Source organism: Sphaerodactylus townsendi, linkage group LG08 (assembly GCF_021028975.2).
Source record: "Sphaerodactylus townsendi isolate TG3544 linkage group LG08, MPM_Stown_v2.3, whole genome shotgun sequence".
NCBI lineage: Eukaryota > Metazoa > Chordata > Lepidosauria > Squamata > Sphaerodactylidae > Sphaerodactylus > Sphaerodactylus townsendi.
The window spans coordinates 11,414,614-11,426,932 of NC_059432.1; the positions used below are offsets into that span (position 1 = coordinate 11,414,614).

At 48.2% G+C, this 12,319-nt stretch overlaps 1 protein-coding gene across 1 annotated transcript in view; it reads left to right on the plus strand.

The window, feature by feature from the left end:
- The first annotated feature begins 6,932 nt into the window (after positions 1–6,932).
- The window catches only part of TSPAN14 (tetraspanin 14), a 73,099-nt gene continuing 67,712 nt past the window's right edge, over positions 6,933–12,319 (plus strand). The window contains exon 1 of the mRNA XM_048506236.1: positions 6,933–7,293. The gene's annotated coding sequence lies outside the window, so the exon portion shown is untranslated. The remainder of the gene's footprint in view (positions 7,294–12,319) is intronic.

Sequence of the window (12,319 nt, forward strand, 5' to 3'; positions counted from 1 at the left end):
GCTGCCAACTCTGGCCTGGAAAATTCTTGGAGGCTTCGGGGCGGTGCCTCTGGAAGGTTGAGTTTGGGGAGGAGAGACAGTTCAGTGGGGATGTGATGCTATAGAGCAGGGTCCCTCCACATATTCATAGACCATGATTCCCATCAGATCTGCCAATTGGACATGCTGGCAAGGGTTGATGGGAATTGTAGTCCGTGAAGGTCTGGAGAGCCATAGTTTGGGACCCCTTCCTATAGAGTCTGTACTCCAAAACTCCCATTTTCTCCAAGCGGACTAATCTCTGTTTTCTGGAGTTCAGCTGCAGTTTTGGACTGGCAACCCCTAGTCAGAGGTGGGATCCAGCAGGTTCTCACCAGTTCCCGAGAGTGGGTTACTAATTATTTGTGTGTGCCGAGAGGGGGTTACTAATTGGGTCCGCTTTTCTGTCTCCACGCACTCGCCTCCCCGAGAGGCATCCTGCCTTTGAACGTGAAGGTTCCGTACAGCAATTGCGACTAATAATGTAACTCCCTGAACTGGGTTAATCCCTTTCAGGTACTGCAATTCATGGATTCTCAACCTTTTGTACCTTTTATCACACCATTCTTTATCAAAGAACCTGTGTGTTTCACCATTGCTGTGTTCAGATTTGTGAGTTGGGGCATTTTCTATAATGTGATGATGATTTAGAAATGACCTGGTGCAAAAAGAATTGGGGGGGTCGTGGTGGGGTGGCTGCCCATGGGGGGGTCATCCAACTCAGGTTTTGCCCAGGGCTCAGGTTTGCCTAGGTATGCCTCTGCCCCCTTTGCTGAGGGGGGGCTGGCGAGGGAACCTGTTATTAAAATTTTTGGATCCCACCACTGCCCCTAGTGGTCTGGTTTTGAAACACACAGGGCCATTGGAAATAAGATCACCTTGAGGCAGTGCATATTACCAGATGTCCCTCCTCGTCTATATGGAGCACCATTAACAAGCGGAGACTTTTAGATGTAAGCGGAGTCAGAAGGCAAAAGAGAGATCTTAGGTGGAGAATCTGTCAAAAGCACTGAAATTGGGAATGCTGACATTTTGAGAAGTTCTGTTGGATTCCCTGCTTGAATAGAAACGTGGCCAGCGGGTTGATAGTCACGTGTGGCAAGAGTGCCCTCTGGTGGCCATTTTCAAATATGTTCTTTGCTATGTCCATACAAGTGTTGTTTTCAGCCTTAACCCCTGCAGCAGAGGTGTCCCAACTCTGGCACTTCAGATGTTCATGAACTACAATTCCCATCAGCACATGCCAGCATGGCCAATTGGCAGAAAATCGCCCCCACACCCCTCCCCTCGGCCCCGCCCTGCCAGGCAGTTCCTTCAGCCACTGGAGGCTCTGCCGGCCGAAGGGGCAGCCTGGCGGGGCCGGGCCAAGTGGTGGCCTGCCACAGGCTCCTGCCAGCTAATGGAAGTGGGGCAAAAGGAGCAGGGGCAGTGTGGGGGAGAGAGGGGGGACACCCGGAGCAGGTGTTGCCCCGGGCACCATTCCCCCCTGCCCCCCATGCCTCTGGTCTAGCAAATGAAAACAAAACAAAAACACACTCCCAAACTGGTTTGTCTTTAAGGCACCACAACTGTTGGGATGCCAGACTGCAGGTGAGGCCTTCTGGAATTTTAGCTGACCTCCAGACTACGGAGATCAGTTTTTCTGGAGAAAATGGCTGCTTTAGACCGCACTGAAGTCCCTTCCTCCCCTGACTCCATCTCCAAATCCCCAGTTTTCCAACCCCACCCCCTGCTTGTAGTTCAATGGTACCTTACAACCTCCATAATGGTAAAGGTAACAAAGATGTAGGTAACGTCCAAATAAGCACTAACACATTAAACACGTCACCCACTAGGCAGCCAATTTAGGTTGGGTATTTCTTATATATTAAGGAACAATGCTCATCATCACATACAATTGTAATCATATATCTATCTCACATCAACAGAATTTCATCATTCACTGTTGTATCATCACATGAATAATTTTTTCTCTTTCTCTATTCAATAATCTAAACATGAACAGTCCCTTCAAAGGTGTTTCCACATTCATTCAAATTTCAGGTTCTTGCAGTTGATCAGAAAGGTTCATTCATAAATATTGCGGTCTTCAATTCATTGCTGGCAGGAACGCATCGCACGAAATTCGTGCGATGTCCTATCGAACCCACCACTAATAATGTTTAGCATTTCTATTAATGAGTTTAATAATTGTTTATTTTACTATACATGTGTATCAGTTATAAAATGTAAAATAAAATGTATATATCATGTTGCTTAATAGAGTGGTGGAGTCTCCATGGGACTATTTAGAAGAATGAGCTATGAATTGATGTGCAAGTAATATCCATTGAGCAGATTACCTATAGAACAATTCCTCATATGCAGAGTAAAATGGCAAAATTAGCTTTTACCGATGAAGAGGCACCGGTTGTTTTAAAAGCAGCAATTTCGTGCGATGCGTTCCTGCCAGCAATGAATTGAAGACTGCAATATTTAGGAATGAACTTTTGTGATCAACTGCAAGAACCTGGAATTTGAATGAATGTGGAAACACCTTTGAAGGGACTGTTTATGTTTAGATTATTGAATAGAGAAAGAGAAAAAAATATTCATGTGATGATACAACAGTGAATGATGAAATTCTGTTGATATGAGATAAATATATGATTACAATTGTATGTGATGAGCATTGTTCCTTAATATATAAGAAATACCCAACCTACATTGGCTGCCTAGTGGGTGACGTGTTTAATGTGTTAGTACCTTACAACCTCAACAAAAGTCCATTGTTTTGGGAGGCCAGCCAAGCAGGGCAACCCCAGTTAGAACCTGCACCCTTTGTAGGCATCTGTGGTAACATTACTTACAAAGTTTGTCCTAATGGGATAAGTTTTGCTTTTGGCCTTCTGCGGCCTGTGGCTGTGCCGCCAGTTCTGAGAACAAGGTCGCGGGTGTCCTAACCAAATGGCTGGCCGTGGGGCGTGGAACCAATCATCAATTGGCTGTCTTGGGGTCTGAGACGGATCCATTTCAATCAATCAATCAATCAATCAATCAATCAATCAATCAATCAATCAATCAATCAATCAATCAATCAATCAATCACCTTTAATGGCATATAAATAAAAGAAAAACATAGCATCACAAACCTTCCAATTAACACAGGTTAGAACGACTTAAAATTACACTGTTTAAAAATGTGGCCACCGCTCCCAGCACCTCATACCCTGTTTCCCCGAATATAAGATATCCCCTGAAAATAAGACGTAGCAGAGGTTTTGCTGAAGTGCGAAATATAAGGCATCCCCTGAAAGTAAGACGTAGCAAAGTTTTTGTTTGGAAGCATGCCCGACGAACAGAACACAGAAAAAATAAGACATCCCCTGAAAATAAGACATAGCGCATCTTTGGGAGCAAAAATTAAGATAAGACACTGTCTTCTTTTCGGAGAAACACGGTAGCAATGACTGTATAGAAGAAACATAACCTTCCGTTTATCAGTTGTCCCTTCCCTTCCACGCAAGAGGGCGGGGGGTTATATACTTTTTCCTATCTAGAACATAGAAGGGACAGTAGCAACATGTGTGTTACAGATTCCACACAGTCCAGGTCACACGGGCATTTCCTATCTTTATATGGGATCCCGAGGATGCGTCCTTGTTGGAGGGAGGAAGGTTGAATATTGCACCTGGCAAGAGTAAGTGCTCTACGCCACCGAGCCTCAATCAATAGATAAAGATAGCCAGCAGCTGTTAATCTATCGAAGGGGATTCCCAGAAACACAGGATTCGTCAGCTGCCTTCAACATCTGTTGGGATTCTCTATTGAAAAGTCTTTTCTCAATGACACCGAAGGCCTCTTGCTCTGTTAATATTGACAAATCATCAATGGGAATCCCCAGGTCATTGAGCTTGGTTTCAATTCTAGACCCCCCCTTGGTAGAACGGAGAGTTGAGAGAGCCTGGACTGTGGGGTCGGATTCTTCCCAGTTGAAACATATTCTGGCCCACGGATGTCCCCGCGGATTCAAAGCTGAAGAATCTCACAGTCTTTTGAACAGTCTCCTATCCCAACGCAGCGGAGGAGCACCCAGACTGGCTGTTTGCTTTGGGGGAGAAGCAAGCGGGGGCCGAGAAACACGCTGGCGGTCGCAGCAGTGCCCACGAGCGTCACAAAAGGGACAAGCAGACGATTGTCATCTTATGAATGCCTCACCCTGCTGCATACAATTCACCAGCACACTATGAGTTAGTTCTCAAGGCTTAATGGAAACGAGGGCCCCGACCCAGCCGAAGTGAGTCATGCCCGACAATGGCCCTCGAGTTGCCGTGACTAATTTGTTCCAGTGGTTTGGGGTGACACAAACAGCCTCCTGCCACGCACGATCTGCCACGTGGGCACACGTTGGAAATCTACCACAAATGCTATGTGTGCCATTAAATTGCAACAGGCTTGTATCGACCCCAGCAAGGAGTCTTTCAAGGCAAGCGAGGTGCAGAGGGCGTTTGCCATTGCCTGCCTCTGAAGAACTTTCCTTGGTGGCCTCTCGTCCCTGCTTGGCTTCTGAGATCGGGCTGTACCGTGCCCGCCTTTCCCTTTGCAAATGCTATAAAGCTGCAACTGACCTACGAATAAGTCCCGTCGAATCCAGAGAGACCAACTGCTCAGGACACATAAACAGAAGTAGTGGTAAGCAGGATTGTCAACAGGCTTGCAGGAAAAAAACAGTCCTGTCCCTTTAATAGAGGCTGAAGAGGTTGTAATTTACCAGATGATGTTAACGACTGAGCTGCTCATTTCCACACATCCTGCCTCTCTTAAAGTGACAGGGTGATTTTCCCCCCTCCTGTGCTGCTTCTCTGGGCCTTGCTGAGCTTCTGTTTCAGCACAATTGATTCCAGCCGGAGCTGCGTGGTGGCGAACCTTTGGCACTCCAGATGTTATGGACTACAATTCCCATCAGCCCCTGCCAGCATAGCCAGCAGCTTTTTAAAAACAGGACAAGGCAAATGTCAGAAATCCCAGAAGGGTAGCTAAGCAAGTCTAACAGAAGTCCCAAGTCCCCTTAAGGACTCACGAGGTTTTGGTCCACTACGAAGCTGTGTGGACCACAAACAAATCAGACAAGGCACAGGGTGTGCTCAACGTTGGCATCCTAGATAAATTCATGGACTACTTTATTCTCCACCAGCCCCTGCCAAAGTGGGCCACCGTCTTGCTGGCAGGGGCTGATGGGAATCGTAGTCCACAAACATCTGGGGTGCCAGCGTTGGACCCCCCTGCTCTAGCACCTCTGGACTTCTTGGCATCGCATTCTAGTTGAACTTCCTTCCTACGCAGATACCACTTTCCCTAGGAACTGCCCCAAATCTTCAGGCATTTCCCAAACTGCAGTTTGCAACCAGAGGTGGAATATTTACCTCCCTCCCCCCCACCGCACAGATTCCTAGAAGCGTCTGTTTATCTGCTTCTGGAAACAGAAATCTGATCAACTCTGAACTCTGAACCCAGAAATCTGATCCAGTGTGTGTCATAGTGGTTAGCGTGTCAGACTAGAATCTGGAAACCCAGGTTTGAATTCACAGTCTGCCTTGGAAGGTTGCTGGCCGGGTGGCCTTGAGTCCAGTCACGCTCTTTCAGCCTAAGCTACCTCGCGGGGGTGTCGTGAGGATAAAACGAAAGAGAGGAGACTGATGCAAACCGCTTTGAGTCTCCCAGTGGGGAGAAAGGTGGTGGGTCCTTGGGCCAGTCACAGACACTCAGCCTAACCTACAGCGCAAGGTTGTTGTGAGGCTAAAATGGAGAAGAGAATGATATCAACCAAAAACAAGCAACAGGCGAGATACGAACAAGAACGATGCAAAGCGACAAGATCGGCCAAAACCCAATTGCTCGCCCAACAACAAGGGAAGATATCTTTTCTTATATTTTTAAAGTGAAACTTTCAATAAACATCATAAGTTCAAGTGCATCAATACATCAATGGAAAAGATTCATTCGTCAGTAGCTCCGCTACTGCTTCAAATGATGTACACAGATAATTTTTCAGGACTACACCGCGTAATAAGTGAACCACAGGTAAAACAGATGCAATTCGCACTCCAATATAGTGTCTGTTTTACCTGTGGTTCACTTATTACCTGGTGTAGTCCTGAAGAATTATCTGAGCGGAGCTTTGATGTCTTTGGACTATACTTACCCGCATTGAATGAGCCGCTATTGCATAACCTTATATGTTTATGAATGGACTATCCCCCTTAATGTATGCTTCATGTACTATAGCGGATGAATGAATCTTTTTCATTGATGTATTGATCCACTTTAACTTATGATGTTTATTGAAAGTTTCACTTTAAAAATATAAGAAAATATATATTCCCTTGTTGTTGGGAGAATGTTATAAAGCACAAGTGTCAAACTCGCGCCCCTCCAGATGTTGTGGACTACATTTCCCATCATCCCCTGCCAGCATGATGCTGGCAGGGGAAGATGGGAACTGCAGTCTATAACATCTGGAGGGCTGCGAGTTTGACACCTATGTTATAAAGCATTTTGACTCCCCCAGTGTGGAGAAGGCGGGGGTCCTTGCGCCAGCCACAGACACTCAGCCTAACCTACAGCGCAGGGTTGTTGTGAGGATAAAACGAAGGCCAGGAGAATAATGTAGACCCCTTTGAGCCCCCCAATGGGGAGAAAGCGGGCTGCAAACGAAGCAAACCCATCAACAAAAAGCAACGCGATCCAGCAAGGCGTTTGGTCTCAGCCGCCACGGCATTTCCCGGCTCTTCGACTCGCAAAAAGACTTCCTTTCTTTTCTTGTTTTGCAACTCCGACCTCTGCCGGGTTCGCTTCCGCTGGTCGCCTTCCCGCACGGAGCCCAGGAGGCGGGCGGCTCTTTTGCAACCCCCCCGGGAGAGGATCGGGGCCTCGGCCGGCGCTTTCGGGGAGGGGGGGAGGGCTGCCACCCGCTTTCCCAGCCCCGCCCCTCCCCTCCCCTCCCCTCCCCTCGGCTGGAGGAAGCACAAAATAACACCCCTCCCTCCCTCGCAGGGCGCGCCGGCTCGGAGCGCGGCAGGCGTGGCCGCTGTGCACATGAGTAGATTTCCTGTCCGGGGAGAGGCGAGAGCGCTTTAGCGACTCGCAAAGCTGCCATTTGCTTGGATCTGGGGGGGCCCCCGAGGGAAAAACAACCACCACCCCGAGCTGATGGACTTTCTCCGGCCGGGGAGCCCCTGAACGAGCATTGCAAACGGGCCCCCCTCCCCAAATTCTGCAAACTTTGCCAGCAGCTCGGTGAGTTCCGCCTCCGGCTCCAAACCTTGCATTGGGGCGTCCGCTTGCTTTCCTGCGCCCACCCCCCCCCCGCCCCGCTGCTTTCCTCTGCCCCCCCCCCGCCCCTTTCCGACCCCTCCCCCCGTGGCAATGTGGGGCTGCTTCCCCATAAGAGGCCGATCTCTCGCCCGGCGCTTTGTTGTCTCTCTCGTGGCTTTCTATGGTGCGCGCCGGGCGCCGGCGAGTGGGCTGTGCAGGGCGATCCCCAAGCGGCGTGACTCCGGTTTGCGACGGCGGGCTGGGGTGGGTTTACCCCGGAGTAAGTGCGTGGGATCGCGGGGTGACTTGAGGGAGGGAAAACACCCTCCCCCCTTTCCCCTGGTGATTCAGAATGGAAGACACTTCCAAGGGGAGGTAGGCGATCCCCAATTCGGTTTGGGCGCAAAGAGGTCTGGAAGTCACGTCCAAAGTCACATTTTTTTTCCCAAACCGCGGGGGCTTTTCTACTGCTTTGCAGCTGCAGTTCTTGTTTGGGGGTATTTCAGGGGTGCTGATTTTGTTCCCCATTTCTGAGCCTGACATTTGGCTCGTGTCGTTGCAACTCGATTCTTCCTCCCGTGGAAAGTTTGTTTGGCAAAGTTCTCCTTCCTAGAAGTGCTGACTTAGAAATGCGAGGCTTTCACAACGTATATGGGGGAGGGGGGGAGAGAAAATCTGTTGAGCTAGTTACCAACCTCCAGTTGGGGGCTGGAGGTCTCCCAGAATTATAGGTTTTTATAGATAGCTTATTTATTTAACATTAAAATGGACGCTTTGGGAGGTGGACTGTATGGCATTACCCTGCTGTGGTTCCTCTCTTAGAAGAAGAAGAAGAGTTTGGATTTATATCCCCCCTTTCTCTCCTGCAGGAGACTCAAAGGGGCTTACAACCTCCTTGCCCTTCCCCCCTCACAACAAACACCCTGTGAGGTAGGTGGGGCTGAGAGAGCTCCGAGAAGCTGTGACTAGCCCAAGGTCACCCAGCTGGCGTGTGTGGGAGTGCACAGGCTAATCTGAATTCCCCAGAGAAGCCTCCACAGCTCAGGCGGCAGAGCAGGGAATCAAACCCGGTTCCTCCAGATTAGATACACGAGCTCTTAACCTCCTACGCCACTGCTGCTCCTTACCTAAATTTCCTTACCTAAATTTCTTACCTAAATTTCATCCTCAAACCCCCAGGTGTTTTGAACCCACGGTGTCCAAAATTGGCTAAATTATCCTCCACGCTCAAATTTCCAGGTTTGAACCCAGATACGGCAACCAAACTAACCCCTGGAGTACCTAAATTGGCTAAATCATTCTACACCCTCAAATCCACAGGTATTTCGAACCCGGGGCCGGCAACCCTACTTTCCCAAGTATCTAAATTCGCGAAATGAAATTGTGAACGGCGTCAAAAATGTCTCAAGATGATTTTACTCCCTCAAATCCCCAGATATTTTGAACGCAGATATGGCAACCAAACTAACCCCTGGAGTATCCCAATGGGCTAAAACCATTCTCCACGCTCAAATCCAAGGCGTTTCGAACCCAGAACAGGCAACCCTGCTTTTCTGAGTACCTAAACCAGTGATGGTGAACCTTTTCGAGACCGAGTGCCCAAATTGCAACCCAAAATCCACTTATTTATCGCAAAGTGCCAACACGGCAATTTTACCTGAATACTGAGGCTTCAGTTTAGAAAAAAACAGTTGGCTCCGAGGCGTGCGTTACTCGGGAGTAAGCTTGGTGGTAGTCAGTGGCTTTGCTTTGAAGCAACCGTGCAACTCTTCCGACAAGTGAATCATGACCCTAGGAGGGTTTACTCAGGAGCAAGCCCCATTGCCAGCAACCGAGCTTACTCCCAGGTAAAGGATCACACTTTAGTTCTTCGCATGAAAATCAGTGGGGTTTAACAGTGTTTAACTGGGTTACCTACACTGCTTCCCCAAAACTAGGTCTTAGGTTTAATGCTAATAATCGAGCCCAGCGGCCCAGGCCAGCCTAGATGTGGGGGGAGGGGGGCACTCTGTTTGTGCATGCCCACAGAGAGGGCTCTGAGTGCCACCTCTGGCACCCGTGCCATAGGTTCACCACCACTGACCTAAACTGATGAAATTGTGGACAATGTCAAAAGTTTCTCAAATTATCTGCTTTCCCCATTGGGATGAAAGCCGGGGTTCTTCCTCCAAGACCTTTCCTGTCTCCTCATAAAGAGAAGTTTAATTTTAAAAGTGCCCTGTCTTGGCCTCTTCCCTTGGGCTACCTTGGCTAGCTGAGTCACCTGACTGGTTTCAAGTGAAAGTCTGGGAGAAGAGATGTTCTTCTTCCTGATAGGTTAGCCTGAGCAGGTGAGCGTGTCTCCACCTGACAAACCCAGGGAGCGTGAATAAAGGACTCTTTCAAAAGGATCTGCGCAGATGGACGTTTCCCCGGTGCCAGTTCCGTCTTAATCTCACTTGGTCATATTCCAACACTTTCTTCAAAGACGGTAGGGTATCAATTTTTAATCCGTCGCTGATTATGCAACGGAACAAACCCGAACCGGATCATGTGTGTTCCACCCGCCAAAATCCTCTTCAATCCCTTGCTGCCGGTCAGATGGAGATTTTTGCAGGGGTCAGACGCTGAGTAGTCCTGGGTTCAGGTCCCCAGCATGAAACTGGCCAACTTTACAGGGTTGTTGTGAGGGCAGAGTGAAGGAGGAGAATGCCCCGTATTCTGAGCTGGGCTTCTCCAAGGGAGGGCAAGGTAGAAATATTCGACGTCAGGTTGGGGGCTGCAGGCGCCTTTAAAATTTTGAGAGGGAATGTGGGATGGCGTTCCAAAATGGCTGCTTCATTTGGGGAAGCCAAATGCCTGTTTGCAACTCTTGGGACAAGGGAAATCCTGAAAGGGGAATAAAATCATACACGGACTAAGGAAAGCTTAGGTGTTTATAAAACCTGATTCTGCAGCGGGAAACCTCTCCATTTGAAAGAGCACAGCCAGTAAAGAGCCCCTCCTTCCAATGAACCTGCCAACTTTCTGAAAAGCCCCGTGGATATAAAGCAGGGGTCTTCCAACTATGGCCCCCCAGATGTTCATGAACTACAATTCCCCTCAGCCCTGCCGCTTAGCCATGCTGGCAGGGGCTGATGGGAATTGTAGTCCACGAACATCTGGAGGGCCATAGTTTGAAGACCCCTGATATAAAGGGAAGTTCTAGCGCAGTGGTTCTCAACCTGGGGGTCGGGACCCTTCTGGGGGCCGAACGACCCTTTCACAGGGGTTGCCTAAGACTCTCTGCATCAGTGTTCTCCATCTGTAACATGGATAAATGTCAGGGTTGGGGGTCACCCCAACATGAGGAACTGTATTAAAGGGTCGTGGCATTAGGAAGGTTGGGAACCACTGTTCTAGCGGGTGCCGCGGTGCCCGTGGGTGTTGTGTTGGGGAACCCTTTACAACCTAAATGTTTGGTGGACTGTATGCTGAAACAGTGCCATTTTTTTTCCATTTATGTGATTTCTCTCTGGAGTCATGGTGGATTACAGAGTGAGTCAAGACAATCAACAAGATAGCCCATTCAGTAAACCACAGGTGTCAAACTCGTGGCCCTCCAGATGTTATGGACTACAGTTCCCATGCTGGCAGGGGATGATGAGAGCTGTAGTTTATAACATCTGGAGGGCCACGAGTTTGACACCTATGCAGTAAACAATGTGGTAGAATTAGGGGTTTGAAACCAACCAGAAACCTGAAGACACCACTGAAGCAAAGCAAAAGTGTTAATATGACCCATTAAATGCAGAAAAGTTCCATAAAAGGATCCAGCTAGCCACAGTACTATAAGCCCCAGTCTCTAATCGTCTGTCCAAGTAACTTTGTGAATTGTTTCGCGCAGGGCAGCCCCATTTCCTGTGTAGAAAAGCTCTCTTGAATAATTCAGTTTTGCCTCCTCAGGCAGGCCAGAACCAGAAGCTCAGACAAAAGAGAGAGGTGGCATTCTTCTTCCTGGATTGTGCAGCTTTAGGTTTCTGATCCGGGAAGGCATCTTAATGTTCCACTGTGTTAAAAACAGAGCTGTATTGTAGGTGAACACGGCCTCTGCAAGTAGGCTGGGGTCCCCAACCATTTTGAGCTTGCAGGGCCCTTTGGAATGCAGGTGTGGATGGTGGGCGCAGCCACAAAATGGTTGCCACAGGAGGCGGGGCCACCTGAACAAACGTTTGCCATAGTTTTACTTCAGTCACACAGCTGAGACTTTTGTACTGTGGTGTCTTCTTCCACCAAAGTCACATTTAAAAAAAATACGGACAGCCAATCAAATTTCCAATAGACATTCAGAAACCTTGCTGGGCGAAAGTCCTAGCTGGCCCCAAACCCCTTCCTACTTGGCGGGCACCGAAAAAAGTGTTGGTGGGCATCACATTTCTACCCACTATCAGTTCTTGGGTTTTCCAGTTCTTTGGACACGGTGCCCTGAATAACTGACCAAATGTTGGGTCTCTTGATTTTTTTCGAGGGTGCGTCACAAAGTAAAAAGAACTGCTTTGTTTGAATGGCAGACCTGTTTACTTATTTAAAGTATTTATACCCTGCCTTTTTATAGTACATATTCAGGGTGGCTTACAAAATACAGTGAAACAAATACAATACATACAAAATACAATAAATACAATAAAATCCAATATTTTACAACAGTCCAATTACAATGCAACCAAATTGCACAGTACTGTGAAAATCAAGACTGCAGTACAATGCGCCTACAAAACTTAAATCATTGCTTGCTAAGATCGAGATGTTTAGGGCTGCCCAGAATAAAAATGTCTTCGTCTGGCGACGGAAGGATCGCGAGGAAGGCAAATGAGTTGTCTTGCTGGTCTCTCAGGTGGACTTCTTTGTGGGCTTAATACACTCAGTTGGTGGGAACAAATAAACATTGTGAGTTTTTGATGCTGAGATAGCGTAAACGTAACCCCTCCCTTGGCTGGATGCATCCAAGTAATAACTCTGTCAGAAACGCAATGCCTCCGTTTGACAGGTT